The sequence below is a fragment of the Arachis ipaensis genome, chromosome B3 (assembly GCF_059453495.1).
Source record: "Arachis ipaensis isolate K30076 ecotype BB chromosome B3, ASM5945349v1, whole genome shotgun sequence".
NCBI lineage: Eukaryota > Viridiplantae > Streptophyta > Magnoliopsida > Fabales > Fabaceae > Arachis > Arachis ipaensis.
This window is the reverse complement of record NC_142438.1, coordinates 95,065,046-95,082,613: the sequence shown is the minus strand read 5'-3', so window position 1 is coordinate 95,082,613 and position 17,568 is coordinate 95,065,046. Positions and strand designations below refer to the sequence as shown.

The window sequence follows — 17,568 nt, the reverse complement described above, 5'->3', positions numbered from 1 at the left end:
AAGCTTAGAGTGGATATTCAAACCTTCAGGCAGAAAGAAGGTGAGTCCCTCTATGAAGCTTGGGAGAGATACAAGGAACTGACCAAAAAGTGTCCTTCTGACATGCTTTCAGAATGGACCATCCTGGATATATTCTATAATGGTCTGTCTGAATTAGCTAAAATGTCATTGGATACTTCTGTAGGTGGATCCATTCACCTAAAGAAAACGCTTGCAGAAGCTCAAGAACTCATTGAAATGGTTGCTAATAACCAGTTCATGTACACTTCTGAGAGGAATCCTGTGAGTAATGGGACGCCTATGAAGAAGGGAGTTCTTGAAATTGATACTCTGAATGCCATATTGGCTCAGAACAAAATATTGACTCAACAAGTCAATATGATTTCTCAGAGTCTGAATGGAATGCAAGCTACATCCAACAGTACTCAAGAGGCGCCTTCTGAAGAAGAGGCCTATGATCCTGAGAACCCTACAATAGCAGAGGTAAATTACTTAGGTGAACCTTATGGAAACACCTATAACTCATCATGGAGAAATCATCCAAATTTCTCATGGAAGGATCAACAAAAGCCTCAACAAGGCTTTAATAATGGTGGAAGAAATAGGTTTAACAATAGTAAACCTTTTCCATCATCCACTCAGCAACAGACAGAGAACTCTGAACAAAATACCTCTAATTTAGCAAACTTAGTCTCTGATCTATCTAAGGCCACTGTAAGTTTCATGAATGAAACAAGGTCCTCCATTAGAAATTTGGAGGCACAAGTGGGCCAGCTGAGTAAAAGAGTCACTGAAATCCCTCCTAGTACTCTCCCAAGCAATACAGAAGAAAACCCAAAAGGAGAGTGCAAGGCCATTGAATTAGTCAACACGGCCGAACCTGGAGAGGAAGGGGAGGACATAAATCCCAGTGAGGAAGACCTCCTGGGACGTCCAGTGATCAATAAGGAGTTTCCCTTTGCGGAACCAAAGGAATCTGAGACTCATCTAGAGACCATAGAGATTCCATTGAACCTCCTTATGCCCTTCATGAGCTCTGACAAGTATTCATCTTCTGAAGAGAATGAGGATGTTACTGAAGAGCAAGTTACCAAGTACCTTGGTGCAATTATGAATCTGAATGCCAAATTATTTGGTATTGAGACTTGGGAAGATAAACCTTCCTTGTTCACCAATGAACTAAGTGATCTGGATCAACTGACATTGCCTCAGAAGAAACAGGATCCTGGAAAGTTCGTAATACCTTGTACCATAGGCAACATGATCTTTGAAGAGGCTCTATGTGACCTTGGTTCAGGGATAAACCTCATGCCCCTCTCTGTAATAGAGAAACTGGGAATCTTTGGGGTGCAAGCTACTAAAATCTCATTAGAGATGGCAGACAATTCAAGAAAACAGGCTTATGGACAAGTAGAGGACGTGTTAGTAAAGGCTGAAGGCCTTTACATCCCTGCTGATTTCATAATCCTTGATACTGGGAAGGATGAGGATGAATCCATCATCCTTGGAAGACCTTTCCTAGCCACAGCAAGAGCTGCGATTGATGTTGACAGAGGTGAATTAGTCCTTCAATTGAATGAGGACTCCCTTGTATTTACAACTCAAGGTAACCCTTCTGTAAACATGGAGAGGAAGCATAAAAAGCTTCTCTCAAAACAGAGTCAACCAGAGCCCCCACAGTCAAACTCTAAGTTTGGTGTTGGGAAGTCTCAATGGTTCACGAATTGTGAATCACACTTTTCACAATTCGTACCACTAACCAGCAAGTGCACTGGGTTGTCCAAGTAATACCTTACGTGAGTAAGGGTCGAATCCCACGGAGATTGTTGGTTTGAAGCAATCTCTGGTTATCTTGTAAATCTCAGTTAGGAGGCCAATTATAATTATCAGTTGACTTGCAAATGAACAAGGGAACATAAAATAAATACTTGGTATGCAGTAATGGAGAATATGTTGGAGTTTTGGAGATGCTTTGTCTTCTGAATCTCTGCTTTCTCCCTGTCTTCTTCTTCACACACGCAAGGCTCCTTCCATGGCAAGCTGTATGTAAGGTGTCACCGTTGTCAATGGCTACTTCCCGTCCTCTGAGTGAAAATGGTCCAAATGCTCTGTCACAGCACGGCTAATCATCTGTTGGTTCTCGATCATGTCGGAATAGAATCCCTTGATTCTTTTACGTCTGTCACTACGCCCAACAATCGCGAGTTTGAAGCTCGTCACAGCCATTCAATCCTTGAATCCTACTCGGAATACCACAGACAAGGTTTAGACTTTCCGGATTCTCATGAATGCCGCCATCAATTCTAGCTTATACCACGAAGATTCTGATTAAGAAATCTAAGAGATACTCATTCAATCTGATGTAGAACGAAGGTGGTTGTCAGGCACACGTTCATGGATTGAGGAAGGTGATGAGTGTCACGGATCATCACCTTCTTCATAGTGAAGCGCGAATGAACATCTTAGATAGGAACAAGCGTGTTTGAATGGAAAACAAAGATGATTGCATTAATTCATCAAGACGCTGCAGAGCTCCTCACCCCCAACAATGGAGTTTAGAGACTCATGCCGTCAAAGAGTACAAAGTTCAGATCTAAAAATGTCATGAGATCCAAAATAAATCTCTAAAAGTTGTTTAAATACTAAACTAGTAACTTAGGTTTACAGAAAATGAGTAAACTATGATAGATAGCGCAGAAATCCACTTCTGGGGCCCACTTGGTGTGTGCTGGGGCTGAGACTTAAGCTTCTCACGTGCCTGAGCTGTTTTGGGCGTTCAACGCCAGGTTGTAACCTGTTTCTGGCGTTGAACTCCAACTTGTAACTTGTTTCTGGCGCTGGACGCCAGACTGTAACATGGAACTGGTGTTGAACGCCAGTTTATGTCGTCTATCCTTGAGCAAAGTATAGACTATTATATATTGCTGGAAAGCCCTGGATGTCTACTTTCCAACTCAATTAAGAGCGTGCCATTTGGAGTTCTGTAGCTCCAGAAAATCCAGTTTGGGTGCAGGGAGGTCAGAATCCAACAGCATCAGCAGTCCTTTTTCAGCCTGAATCAGATTTTTGCTCAGCTCCCTCAATTTCAGCCAGAAAATACCTGAAATCACAGAAACACACAAACTCATAGTAAAGTCCAAAAATGTGATTTTTAGTTAAAAACTAATAAAAATATACTAAAAACCAACTAAATCATACTAAAAACTAAGTAAAAACAATGCCAAAAGGCGTATAAATTATCCGCTCATCACTCAACAATGCTCTGAACATCTGTGAGGTTCCGTGAGAGCCCACTGTCAAGCTATTGACATTAAAGAAGCGCTTGTTGGGAGGCAACCCAATTTTTATTTATCTGATTTTATTTTTCTTGTTCTTTCATGTTTTATTAGGTTCATGATCATGTGGAGTCACAAAATCAAAAACAGCAGAAGAAAAATCACACCCTGGAGGAAGACCTTACTGGCATTTAAACGCCAGTAAAAAGCATCTGGCTGGCGTTCAATGCCAGAACAGAGCATGGTTCTGGCACTGAACGCCCAAAATGGGCAGCATCTGGGCGTTTGAACGCCAGAATTGCACCCTGGAGAAGAGCTGGCGCTGAACGCCCAGAACAAGCATGGTTCTGGCGTTCAACGCCAGAAATGGGCAACAAATGGGCGTTCAACGCCCAAAACAAGCACCAATCTAGTGCTGAACGCCCAGAGTTGTGTGTAAGGGCATTTTGCATGCCTAATTTGGTGCAAGGTTGTAAATCCTTGAACACCTTAGGATCTGTGGACCCCGCAGGATCACCTCAGGATCTGTGGACCCCACAGGATCCCCACCTACCTCCACTCACTTCTTCTCACCCCTCTTTCACATAATCCCATAAACACTCTTCCCCAAAACTCTTCACCAATCACCTCAATCTCTCTTCCCTATCACTGCTTCACCACTCACATCCATCCACTCTTCCCCATAAACCTACCTCATAAACTCCACCTACCTTCAAAATTCAAAATCAATTTCCCATCCAAACCCACCCTATATGGCCGAACCTTACTCCCCTCCCTTCCCTATATATAGCCCTCCATTCTTCCTCATTTTCACACAACACAACCCTCTCTTCTCTTCTTGGCCGAATACACCACTCTTCCCTCTCCTCCATATTTTCTTCTTCTTCTTCATCTATTCTTTCTTCTCTTGCTCGAGGGCGAGCAATATTCTAAGTTTGGTGTGGTAAAATCATAAGCTTTTTGTTTTTCCATTACCATTGATGGCACCCAAGACCGGAGAATCCTCTAGAAAAGGGAAAGGGAAGACAAAAGCTTCCACCTCTGAGTCATGGGAGATGGAAAGATTCATCTCCAAAGCTCATCAAGACCACTTCTATGATGTTGTGGTCAAGAAGAAGGTGATCCTCGAGGTCCCTTTCAAGCTCAAGAAGAATGAGTATCCGGAGATCCGACATGAAATCCAAAGAAGAGGTTGGGAAGTTCTAACAAACCCCATCCAACAAGTCGGCATCCTAATGGTTCAAGAGTTCTATGCCAATGCATGGATCACTAGGAACCATGATCAAAGTAAGAACCCAAACCCAAAGAATTATATTACAAAGTTTCGGGGGAAATACTTAGATTTTAGTCCGGAAAATATGAGGTTGGCGTTCAACTTGCCTATGATGCAAGGAGATGCACGCCCCTACACTAGAAGGGTCAACTTTAATCAAAGGTTGGACCAAGTCCTCATGGACATATGTGTGGAAGGAGCTCAATGGAAGATTGACTCCAAAGGCAAGCCGGTTCAATTAAGAAGACTGGACCTCAAGCCTGTAGCTAGAGGATGGTTGGAATTCATCCAACGCTCCATCATCCCCACTAGCAACCGATCTGAAGTTACTGTGGATCGGGCCATCATGATCCATAGCATCATGATTGGAGAGGAAGTAGAAGTTCATGAAGTCATCTCCCTTGAACTCTACAAAATAGCCGAAAAGCCCTCTCCTGGGGCAAGGCTAGCTTTTCCTCATCTTATTTGCCATCTATGTTACTCAGCTGGAGCTTTCATAGAAGGAGACATTCCCATTGAGGAAGAGAAGCCCATCACTAAGAAAAGGATGGAGCAAGCAAGAGAGCTCATTCATGGATCTCAAGAGACGCATGAAGCTCATCACCATGAGATCCCGGAGATGCCTCAAATGCATTTTCCTCCACAAAATTATTGGGAGCAAATCAACACCTCCCTAGGAGAATTAAGTTCCAACATGGGACAATTAAGGGTGGAATATCAAGAGCACTCCATCATCCTTCATGAAATAAGAGAAGATCAAAAAGCAATGAGGGAGGAGCAACAAAGACAAAGAAGAGACATAGAAGAGCTCAAGGACATCATTGGTTCCTCAAGAAGGAAATGCCACCATCACTAAGGTGGACTCATTCCTTGTTCTTACATTCTCTGTTTTTCGTTTTCTCTATGTTAAGTGCTTATCCATGTTTGTGTCTTCATTACATGATCATTAGTATTTAGTAACTTTGTCTTAAAGTTATGAATGTCCTATGAATCCATCACCTCTCTTAAATGAAAACTGTTTTAATTCAAAAGAACAAGAAGTACATGAGTTTCGAATTTATCCTTGAACTTAGTTTAATTATATTGATGTGGTGACAATGCTTCTTGTTTTCTGAATGAATGCTTGAACAGTGCATATGTCTTTTGAAGTTGTTGTTTAAGAATGTTAAATATGTTGGCTCTTGAAAGAATGATGACAAGGAGACATGTTATTTGATAATCTAAAAAATCATAAAAATGATTCTTGAAGCAAGAAAAAGCAGCAAAGAACAAAGCTTGCAGAAAAAAAAAAGGCAAAAAAAATAGAAAGAAAAAGAAAAAGCAAGCAGAAAAGGCCAAAAGCTCTTAAAACCAAGAGGCAAGAGAAAAAAGCCAATAAACCAAAAGGCAAGGGTAAATAAAAAGGATCCCAAGGCTTTGAGCATCAGTGGATAGGAGGGCCTAAAGGAATAAAATCCTGGCTTAAGCGGCTAAACCAAGTTGTCCCTAACCATGTGCTTGTGGCGTGAAGGTATCAAGTAAAAGCTTGAGACTGAGCGGTTAAAGTCAAGGTACAAAGCAAAAATAGAGTGTGCTTAAGAACCCTGGACACCTCTAATTGGGGACTTTAGCAAAGCTGAGTCACAATCTGAAAAGGTTCACCCAATTATGTGTCTGTGGCATTTACGTATCCGGTGGTAATACTGGAAAACAAAGTGCTTAGGGCCACGACCAAGACTCATAAAATAGTTGTGTTCAAGAATCATCATACTGAACTAGGAGAATCAATAACACTATCTGAACTCTGAGTTCCTATAGATGCCAATCATTCTGAACCTCAATGGATAAAGTGAGATGCCAAAACTATTCAAGAGGCAAAAAGCTACAAGTCCCGCTCATTTAACTGGAGCTATGTTTCATTGATAGTTTGGAATTTATAGTATATTCTCTTCTTTTTATCCTATTTGATTCTCAGTTGCTTGGGGACAAGCAACAATTTAAGTTTGGTGTTGTGATGAGCGGATAATTTATACGCTTTTTAGCATTGTTTTTAGTATGTTTTTAGTAGAATCTAGTTACTTTTAGGGATGTTTTTATTAGTTTTTATGTTAAATTCACATTTCTGGACTTTACTATGAGTTTGTGTGTTTTTCTGTGATTTCAGGTATTTTCTGGTTGAAATTGAGGGACTTGAGCAAAAATCAGATTCAGAGGTTGAAGAAGGACTGCTGATGCTGTTGGATTCTGACCTCCCTGCACTCAAAGTGGATTTTCTGGAGCTACAGAGCTCAAAATGGCGCGCTTTCATTTGCGTTGGAAAGTAGACATCTAGGGCTTTCCAGCAATATATAATAGTCTATACTTTGACCGAGTTTAGATGACGTAAAAGGGTGTTGAACGCCAGTTCTACGCTGCTGTCTGGAGTTAAACGCCAGAAACACGTCACAAACCAGAGTTGAATGCCAGAAATACGTTACAACCTGGCGTTCAACTCCAGAAAGAGCCTCTGCACGTGTAACATTCAAGCTCAGTCCAAGCACACACCTAGTGGGCCTCGAAAGTGGATTTATGCATCAATTACTTACTTCATTAAACCCTAGTAACTAGTTTAGTATAAATAGGACTTTTTACTATTGTATTAGACATCTTTGATCAGTTTTATGCTATCTTAGACTTTCATGGGGGCTGGCCATTCGGCCATGCCTGGACCATTATCACTTATGTATTTTCATACGGTAGAGTTTCTGCACTCCATAGATTAAGGTGTGGAGCTCTGCTGTTCCTCAAAGATTAATGCAAAGTACTACTATTTTTCTATTCAATTCAGCTTATTCCGCTTCTAAGATATTCATTCGCACTTCAACCTGAATGTGATGAACGTGACAATCATCATCATTCCCTATGAACGCGTGCCTGACAATCACTTCCGTTCTACCTTAGATTGAATGAGTATCTCTTGGATCTCTTAATCAGAATCTTCGTGGTATAAGCTAGATTGATGGCGGCATTCATGAGAGTCTGGAAAGTCTAAACCTTGTCTGTGGTATTCCGAGTGGGACTCTGGGATTGAATGACTGTGACGAACTTCAAACTCGCGAGTGCTGGGCGTAGTGATAGACGCAAAAGGAGGGTGAATCCTATTCCAGTATGATCGAGAACCTCAGATGATTAGCCGTGCTGTGACAAAGCATTTAGACCATTTTCACAAGAGGATAGGATGCAGCCATTGGCAAGGGTGATGCCTCCAGACGATTAGCCATGTAGTGACAGCGCATCGGACCATTTTCCAGAGAGGATTAAAAGTAGCCATTGACAATGGTGATGTCCTTACAAAAAGCCAGCCATGGAAAGGAGTAAGACTGATTGGATGAAGACAGCAGGAAAGCAGAGGTTCAGAGGAACGAAAGCATCTCTTACACTTATCTGATACTCTCACCAATGATATACATAAGTGTTTCTATCCTTATTTTCTATCTATTTATTATTTATGTTCGAAAACTCCATAACTATTTTATATCCGCCTGACTGAGATTTACAAGGTGACCATAGCTTGCTTCATACCAACAATCTCCGTGGGATCGACCCTTACTCACGTAAGGTTTATTACTTGGACGACCCAGTGCACTTGCTGGTTAGTTGTATCGAAGTTGTGAATGAAAAACGATTTATTAAGACGTGCGCGTACAGAGTTTCTGGCACCGTTGCCTGACATCACAATTTCGTGCACCAGAAACGACCCGGGATTCTACTCTCGGTTATTATTCTTAATTGTGACACACTTTTAAATTGATAGTGGAATCTTCATCGGTTAAGAACTGTACTAGCAACGCTATTTTTATAAGAAATTCTTAACCGACATTTTTCCACCCATCACTTGTAAGGGTGGATGGTGCACGAATCCCCACGCTTTGTATAGCTGAAGCAGCAAGTGCACTGGATCATCCAACTAATACTTGAGCGAGTCAGGGTCGATCCCACGAGGATTATGGTTTGAAGCAAGATATGGTTATCTTGCAGGTCTTAGTCAGGCGAATCATGAAGCTTTTGGTTTGAATTTGGTTAAAAGCATAAAAGGAATAGTGTATAAAATACTTTGTGTATTGAATTATAATCAGGGATAAGAAGATGGTTAAGGCTTGGAGATGCTTTGTCCCTCTGGATTAACTCTGGTATTACTGTCTTCTTCAATTGTGAATGATTTCTTCTATGGTAGGCTGTATATGATCAACGCCATATGGCCGCGGTCATTAATCTCCTCTACTTCAGATCAAATGCCGGGTCAGCGGTCATTCAATATGAACGGGGGTGAAGCTCTTGCAGTTCATTCTCCTTGGTGATCCTACTCAAAACGCCACAGACAAGGTCGAATCTTCCAGATCAGAGGATGCTGCGCCTTGGTTCTAGTCTCTACCATAGAGACCCTAATCTTCCTATACCTCAGCTGAACTAGTGTCTCGAGAAGTCACCAACGAGGTCATGGATTAGCCGTCTAAGAGATGTATAATCAAGCTGGCAGTTCGATGCTTTCCAGTCATGTATTCACACGAACCCAAGAAGACACGGGTGGTTGTCAGGCACTCGGTCTTAGTATGAAGAATGGAGCTGATTGTCACAGATCATCCCATTCATTATGTTGAAGAACGAATATACATCTTAGAATTGAATCAAACACAGATTAAAGAGAAATAGTAGTACTTTTATTAATTCATAAGACTCAGCAGGGCTCCTCCCCTTAATCTAGGAGGTTTAGAAACTCATACTGATAGAAAACACAATGATAAATGAAATATGGTGTGCATCCCCCTTAATGAGAGGTGTACAAGTTCTTTAAATACTAAACTAATAACTAAGGATTACATAAGAAAGGATAAAACAGTCTTTTAGTGCTAAAATCCACTTCTGGGGCCCACTTGGTGAGTGTTTGGGCTGAGCTTTGATGAGATCCACGTGCTAGGAGGCCTCTAGGGCGTTAAACGTTGGCTAGGGGGTCCTCTTTGAGCGTTTTGACACTGGTCTCCTCCTTTAGGCGCTGGATGCCTGGAATGGGGCAGGAGGCTGGCATTGGACGCCCGTTTTGGGCCTTCTATTATGAATCAAAGTATGGACTATTATCCATTGCTGGAAAGCTCTGGAATTCAGCTTCCCATAGCCATTGAGAACGCTCCATTTGGACTTCTGTAGCTCCAGAAAAGTTCTTCCGAGTGCAAGGAGGTAAGATCCGGACGGCATCTACAGTGCTTTCTCTGTCTCTGAATCAGACTTTTGCTAACTTTTGCTCCAGCTCCTCAATTTCAACCAGAAATTTTCTGAAATTGTATAAAAACACACAAACTCAAAGTAGAATCCAAAAATGTGAATTTAACACCAAAACCTATTGATAAACCACTATTTATGGTTTATCTTGTACTCAATTGAGTGATTTTTATCAAGTCCTTGTACACTTATTCATACAATTTGCATGATTTTACAATTCCTTCCTATTTTTGTTCTATAATTGAAAACTTGCTTCCTAAGCCTTTAAATTGTATATTTTTAATCCCCTTGATACCATTCGATGCCGTGATCTGTGTGTTAAGTGTTTTCAGGCTTTATAGGGCAGGAATGGCTTAGAGGATGGAGAGGAAGCTTGCGAAAATGGAAGGAGCACAAGAAATAAAGGAGATAACCAGCGAAAAGCGACGCGCACGCATGGCTCACGCGTGCGCATGAATTGGAGTTTGCACGGCAACGCGTGCGCGTACCTGACGCGTACGCATGACATGCGCTACCTGCAGAAAACACAGAAAATGCTGGGGGCGATTATTGGGCCGAGTTTGGACCTACTTTCAAGGCCGAAAACACAGAATAGAAGCTGCAGAGTGGGGGATTCATTCACACAACTTTCACTCAGATAATTTTAGGTTTTAGATGTAGTTTTCTAGAGAGAGAGAGAGGCTCTATCCTCTCTCTAGGTTTTAGGATTCTTAGGTTTAGTTATTTTCAATTTCAGATTTCTATCTTAGTTCAATTAGTTTCTCTTCTACTCTTATTAGTTTTAGCACTTTAATTTATCTATTTCTCTTGTTGGTTTATTTATTTTCCCAATTTAATTTATGAACTCTTCATGTTAGATTTGATTCTCTATTTAATGCAATTTGAGGTATTTCATATTTATGATTGCTTTATTCAATTTATGCTATTGATGCTTGCAATTGGTTGTTTAAATTTTATATTCCCTGTTGGTTTTCTATGTTTTTATGTTGTGCCTTCCAAGTGTTTGATAAAATGCTTGGGAGGGTTTTAAGTTAAATTTCTCTCCTCTTGGCTTTGGTTGAGTAATTGGTGACTCTTGAGTTATCAAACTCCTTTGTTGATTGATAATTGAAAGTTGCTAGTTGATTTGGATCCCTCTAAAGCTAGTCTTTCCTTAGGAGTTGACTAGGACTTGAGGAATCAAATTGATTCATCCACTTAACTTTTCTTCATCGTTAGAGGTTAACTTAGTGGTAGCAATGGGCAATTGATGTTACAATTGATAAGGATAGCTAGGATAGGACTTCTAATTCTCATACCTTGCCAAGAGCTTTCTTAACTATTAGTTTACTTTCTTGCAATTTACTTTTCTTGTTCCTTATGTCAAAAAACCCAAAAAAGATACTTTCCCATAACCAATAATAACTACACCTCCCTGCAATTCCTTGAGAGACGAACCGAGGTTTAAATACTTCGGTTTATTTTTATTGGGTTTGTTTTAGTGACAACCAAATTTTTGTATGAAAGGATTATTGTTGGTTTAGAAACTATACTTGCAACGGGAATTTATTTGTGAATTCTTTACTAGCGAAAATCCATTCATCAAAATGGTGCTGTTGCCGGGATTGAACCCGGGTCAGCCGCGTGACTAGCGGGAATACTTACCACTATACTGTTTTCTCACTTGCATGTTGTAGCTACCATGTAATTGAGACCCTCATTATTTGGCATTAACCCACCCATACTTTATTTGTTTTCTTATCTTTATTTTTGGGTTACTTTTCTTCTTTTTTCTCTTCTGTCAGGATGACCACCGAGAAGGGAAAGGAAAAGCTTCTCAATGGGGCAACGGACAAATCCATCTACACAATCTTTAGAGAAAAGTATCAGTTGTAACAGCCCGTCCACTTGCACATCTTAGCATGCACGGTACAATCTTTAAGTGTGGGGAGGTCGATACCGACTTCCGTGGGTTAGTTATTTCTTATTTTGACACCAATGTTTAATTTTCTTTGTTAAATTAGTTGTTGCATTTGCATGTTTGATTGCATGTTTGTTTGATTTTGTGCATGTTCTTCTACCACTACTTGGTTGGAGTGATAAGTTCTTTTTCAAAATTTTTTTTATAGCATTTCACTAATTTAAATTAAAACTTTTTTGTTAAACTTGTTTGAAGATTGTAATTTGGAACATGATTTATAGCTAAGAACACACAACCTGTGAGATTTTGAGCTTAATTATATGGTTACATTATTTAACCATGATTTTTATTCTTGTGTATTTTCTTCTCTATGATTGCAATCTATAATTTGTTCCATTCTATATGTCCATTGTTTAGTGTATTTCCATGCATATATATGATTGAGGCCATCATTTGTTATTAGCTCACTTATCCCAAATAGCCTACCATTTCAATTACCTTTGTTTGCCACTTTGAGCTTTTTAATCCTCATTTGTTTTATATTTTACCACATTACTAGCCTTAAGCGGAAAAATAATTAATTATCCCAAGTGAATCTTTGGTTAGCTTAAGATAGAAATTGTGTATTAATTAAGTGTGGGGAACTATGGGAACTTGGGTTGATGAAATTGTGCTGTGTTGACAAAAGTATTAGGGAATTTGGGTGCATACCCATGTGAAACCAAAAAAATACCATGTGCATTGATATGTTATGTTTGCTTTCATGTTCAAAAAAATGAAAAGAAAAGAAAATAAATAAATAAATAAATAAATAAATAAATATTACAATATAAATAAATAAATAAATAGGGGACAAAGTTACCCCAATGTTAAGTTTAATAATAGATCAATGCTTATGTGGTGAAATTAAGGAAAATTTCTATATGAGTATGTGATGAAAAAGTGGGAATTTTGGGTAGATAGGCATGATTTTAGAATTACATAGAGTATGTGTGTGTGTGTTAGGTAAGAGCTTAGGTTAGTCAAATATTCATATTATAGCTCACTTGGCCATACATATATCCTCACCCTTACCTTAGCCTTATTACAACCTTGAAAATCCCTCATGATGTTTGCATTTGTACCTTAAATATTTGTTGATTAGTTAGATGAAGAACAAAGTTTTAGAAAGCATGACTAGAGAAGATTAGAGTGAATTAACCCTAGACACTTGAGCGATCAGAGTGCATATACACTTCCAATGAGGGTTCAATTCTTGATTCTGTGTTCCCGGCTTTCATGAGCTATCTTCTTACAAGTTTACTTGTCTCTTATTGTGTGATTTGAATTAGTGGAATTTGATTTATGTTTGTCTTGGAGAATTTATTTACTTTTAACCAAGTAGGTAGAAGTATTTTTGCATTTAGTTGCATTCATATAGATAGGTTGTATTTCATAAGTTTTACCATTCCTCTTCACTCCTTTATAGCTTCTCTTGAGCTTAGCATGATGACATGCTAATGTTTAAGTGTGGGGAGATTGATAAACCACTATTTTATGGTTTATCTTGTGCTCAATTGAGTGGTTTTTATCAAGTCCTTGCACACTTATTCATACAATTTGCATGATTTTACAATTACTTCCTAGTTTTGTTCAATAATTGAAAACTTGCTTCCTAAGCCTTTAAATTGTATATTTTTAATCCCTTTATACCATTCGACGCCGTGATCTGTGTGTTAAGTGTTTTCAGGCTTTATAGGGCAGGAATGGCTTAGAGGATGGAGAAGAAGCTTGCAAAAATGGAAGGAGCACAAGAAATAAAGGAGATAACCAGCGAGATGCGTGCGCGTGAATTGGAGTTTGCACGGAGACGCGTGCGCGTACCTGATGCGTACGCGTGACACGCGAAGATGACCATCGACGCGTGCGCGTGACATACGCTACCTGCAGAAAACGCAGAAAAAACATTGGAGGCGATTATTGGGCCGAGTTTGGACCCTGTTTCAAGCCCGAAAACACAGAATAGAAGCTGCAGAGTGGGGGATTCATTCACATAACTTTCATTCAGATAATTTTAGGTTTTAGATGTAGTTTTCTAGAGAGAGAGGATCTCTCCTCTTTCTAGGTTTTACGATTCTTAGGTTTAGTTATTTTCAATTTTAGATTTCTATCTTAGTTCAATTAGTTTCTCTTCTACTCTTATTAGTTCTAGCACTTTAGTTTATCTATTTCTCTTGTTGGTCTATTTATTCTCCCAATTTAATTTATGAACTCTTTATGTTAGATTTGATTCTATATTTAATGCAATTTGAGGTATTTCATATTTATGATTACTTTATTCAATTTATGGTATTGATGCTTGTAATTGGTTGTTTGGATTTTATATTCCCTGTTAGTTTTCTATGTTTTTATGTTGTACCTTCCAAGTGTTTGATAAAATGCTTGGGAGGATTTTAAGTTAGATTTCTCTCCTCTTGGCTTTGGTTGAGTAATTGGTGACTCTTGAGTTATCAAACTCCTTTGTTGATTGATAATTGAAAGTTGCTAGTTGATTTGGATCCCTCTAAAGCTAGTTTTTCCTTAGGAGTTGACTAGGACTTGAGGAATCAAATTGATTCATCCACTTGACTTTCCTTCATAGTTAGAGGTTAACTAAGTGGTAGCAATGGACAATTGATGTCACAATTGATAAGGATTGCTAGGATATGACTTCTAATTCTCATACCTTGCCAAGAGCTTTCTTAGCTATTACTTTACTTTCTTGTAATTTACTTTTCTTGTTTCTTATGTCAAAAAACCCAAAAATGATACTTTCTCATAACCAATAATAACTACACCTCCCTGCAATTCCTTGAGAGACGACCCGAGGTTTAAATACTTCGGTTTATTTTTATTGGGTTTGTTTTAGTGACAACCAAATTTTTGTATGAAAAGATTCTTGTTGGTTTAGAAACTATACTTGCAACGGGAATTTATTTGTGAATTCTTTACTAGCAAAAATCCATTCATCACCTATGAAAAGTTAATAAAAACTAAACAAAAAATGCTAAAAACTATATGAAAATAATGCCAAAAAGCGTATAAAATATCCGCTCATCAGTGGCATACTCTGAATTTTATAGATGTTGCCCAAATATTTATAAAGTTAGAGACTTCGTTTAAAATGGTTATTTAGAAAGATTTAGATTTTTAAGGATTTTATAAGTTGATTTTTGCAGTTATTAAGAAAAGAATTACGTTTTGGAGTTTGATTTATTTAGAAACGAATGAGTTATGTTTTGAATCAGAATTTTGAAGAAAGTAATAAGAGGATTTGAGCTAGGAAGGTAATGCAACTTGGAAGTGAAGGATGGTATAAAGTAACTGAATTGAGATGAAAATTATGAGATTTGGGATGATTGTGTGTGGCCGGAATGGTCGAGATGTGTGTGTGGCCGGAACGGTCGAGATGTGTGTGTGGCCAGAATGGTCGAGAGGGCAAGATTTGGGTGCGATCCCGCTTGCTCGTTAAATTGAAAAATGTATTTGGATGGCAAGTTGAGGATGAAAGTTTCCTCTCTTGTCGTGATGAAGGTGTGGGAAAAGTGGAAAGGCACTCTCCTTCGTATTTTTTCCCCCACATTCTTCTCTGGTTGCAAGGTGGAAAGGTACGCTCCTTCGATGTGGAAAGGCACTCTCCTTCATATATCCTCCAGGAGAAGGTGGAAAGGCACACTCCTTCGATGTGGAAAGGCACTCTCCTTCGTTTATGATCCTCCTAGAGATGTGCAACCTAGAGACCAATGTCCGAGTTAGCTACCGGATGTGTCGGGTTCTGGCAGTTTAACCGACACGTGAGCTCACAGCCAGTAAGACAGGCATGCATCATGTTGCATTTGTTTGCTTTGTTTGGGTGTGCATAATTGTTTTGGTTTGCCTATCTGATAAATTCTATTTAACTGATAACAGTGATACTTGCTGTAACTATTCTTTAAATGTGTTTGCCTTGTATTTGCTTGTGTTTGTGATTGTCTTTCTGTTTTGAGTACCTTGGTGGTGGATGGCTGATAATGTTGATTTTATTTGTAATGGGCCAGAGGCCAGTTTGAGTTTATTTGGGCCGGAGGCCGAGCTGGTTTGATTTGGGCCATAGGCCATGACTGGTTGGGTCAATGGTAAGGGTTAGAGTTGAATGAAACAATGAGTGGATTGTAATTTGAGAGATTAAGTTAGGATTGAGTTAGAACCTTAAGGACCTTAGATATCTACCCCTGCTTCTAGGATTGCCTCTGGCTTTTCCGAGACCTTATTTATTACATATGTGGGCACCTTAACCATACTGAGAACCTCGGTTCTTATCCCATACAATATTGTTGTTTTCAGATGTAGGTTGAGAAGCACCACTCTGTATTCTGGAGACTCTGATAAAGCGAAGAACTCTTGGGGGCTCAGGGGCGTATTTTTGCTTATGTTTATATACGTATATGTATTCTCCACCTTGTATTTTATGTTTGTCCTTCTTAGAGGTTGACTCGGAGAAACAGGTTGTCATTTTTTTTATGCTTTGGGTCATTTTGGGATTTTCTCATATATGTGTATATATATACTTATATACTCTGGCCGGTTTATCTTCGCGAGCCGAGTTGGAAGCTTTGTTAAATATATCTTTGCCATTTTACTCTTATCCTACCCGGTTTACGTTTATCGTCCATGTGAGCATTACGACTTTTGTTTTAAACTTTCCTTCAAAGGCTCCTAGATAAAAATAATTCTTCACTTATATTATATTATATAATTTTACTTTTTAGAGGTCATAATACCTTGGCACCTCAGCTTTATGACTTAAGCATAAGACTTTGTGTGGTAGGGTGTTACAACCTTCCTGGTGGAGGAGCCGCCATTAACAGTAAGTCCACGCTTTTCATCCTCAAGGGAACTCACTCCCTCTCTTCACGAATGAAGCTGTTGTGCTTTCTCTTGTTTAGCATTGAAACTCAAAGCCAGGATTCTCTGCAACTAGAAAATCATCTTCGTCTTCATCAAGCTCCAATGGTAGTACCAGTTCACTCCCTACAATGTCAGAGTCCACACTGGCAACTTTCCATGACAAAAAACTGAAGATAACGTTGTGCACTTTGTACACTTTAGCCTTTCACTCTCCAATGTTTTTCGTTTTCTCCTGTCGCATCCAATTTGTCCTTCCTACCAACCTCTGCCTTCATGACGTCCATGCTGGGACGGTAGACGCTAGTCTGCGCACAGAATCCAGCTACTTTGGACCGTTCATAGGTCCTTTTCCATTCTCAAATGTGTCAAAGAACTAGGAAGTTTCTGTCCCATCATGGTTTTTCAACATTAATAACAACAAGAAGAAGACAAAAGAGATGAAGAAGAAGAATGAGATGAAGAACACAAAAGAAAGCATGCTGAACATTTGGGATTAGGGTTATATACTGGGAGATGGACCAAATTGGGTTCAAATTAGAATGTATCCATGTCATTGATGAGCAAAAATTAAAACTCACAGATACCAATAAGTGTACCAGATTGTTCAAATAATACCACGGTGAGTGGATATTGTTCCTACGAAAATTAAAGGATTGAGCAAACAATTATTAGATTAAATACCTAATTAGATTAAAATAACTAGGATTGATGAGGGCAGAACTTGTATCTTGCTTAGAATCTTGAGTGCTTAAGAGGCAGTAAACTTGGATGTTGATTGAGAGAAGACAATGATGGTGAGAGTCAAGAGCTTTGGAGATGTTTATGATTTTAAGAAAACTAAATCTTGTTTACTTATTTTGAAGTATGCAAAAATCTTTCATGACAAATCTTTAGTAATTGATTTTCAATTCCTTAGTTTTTTAGTTTCTTTTAATTAAATAGTTTTCAGTTAATTAATTAAAGAGTTTAAGTACAAAACTGAT

At 39.0% G+C, this 17,568-nt stretch overlaps 1 non-coding gene across 1 annotated transcript; it reads right to left on the bottom strand.

The window, feature by feature from the left end:
- Positions 1 to 108, bottom strand: LOC148571640 (small nucleolar RNA R71). Its single transcript, XR_015880305.1, has one exon. It is a non-coding gene; the product is annotated as a small nucleolar RNA R71 (small nucleolar RNA).
- Positions 109 to 17,568: the final 17,460 nt, after the last annotated feature.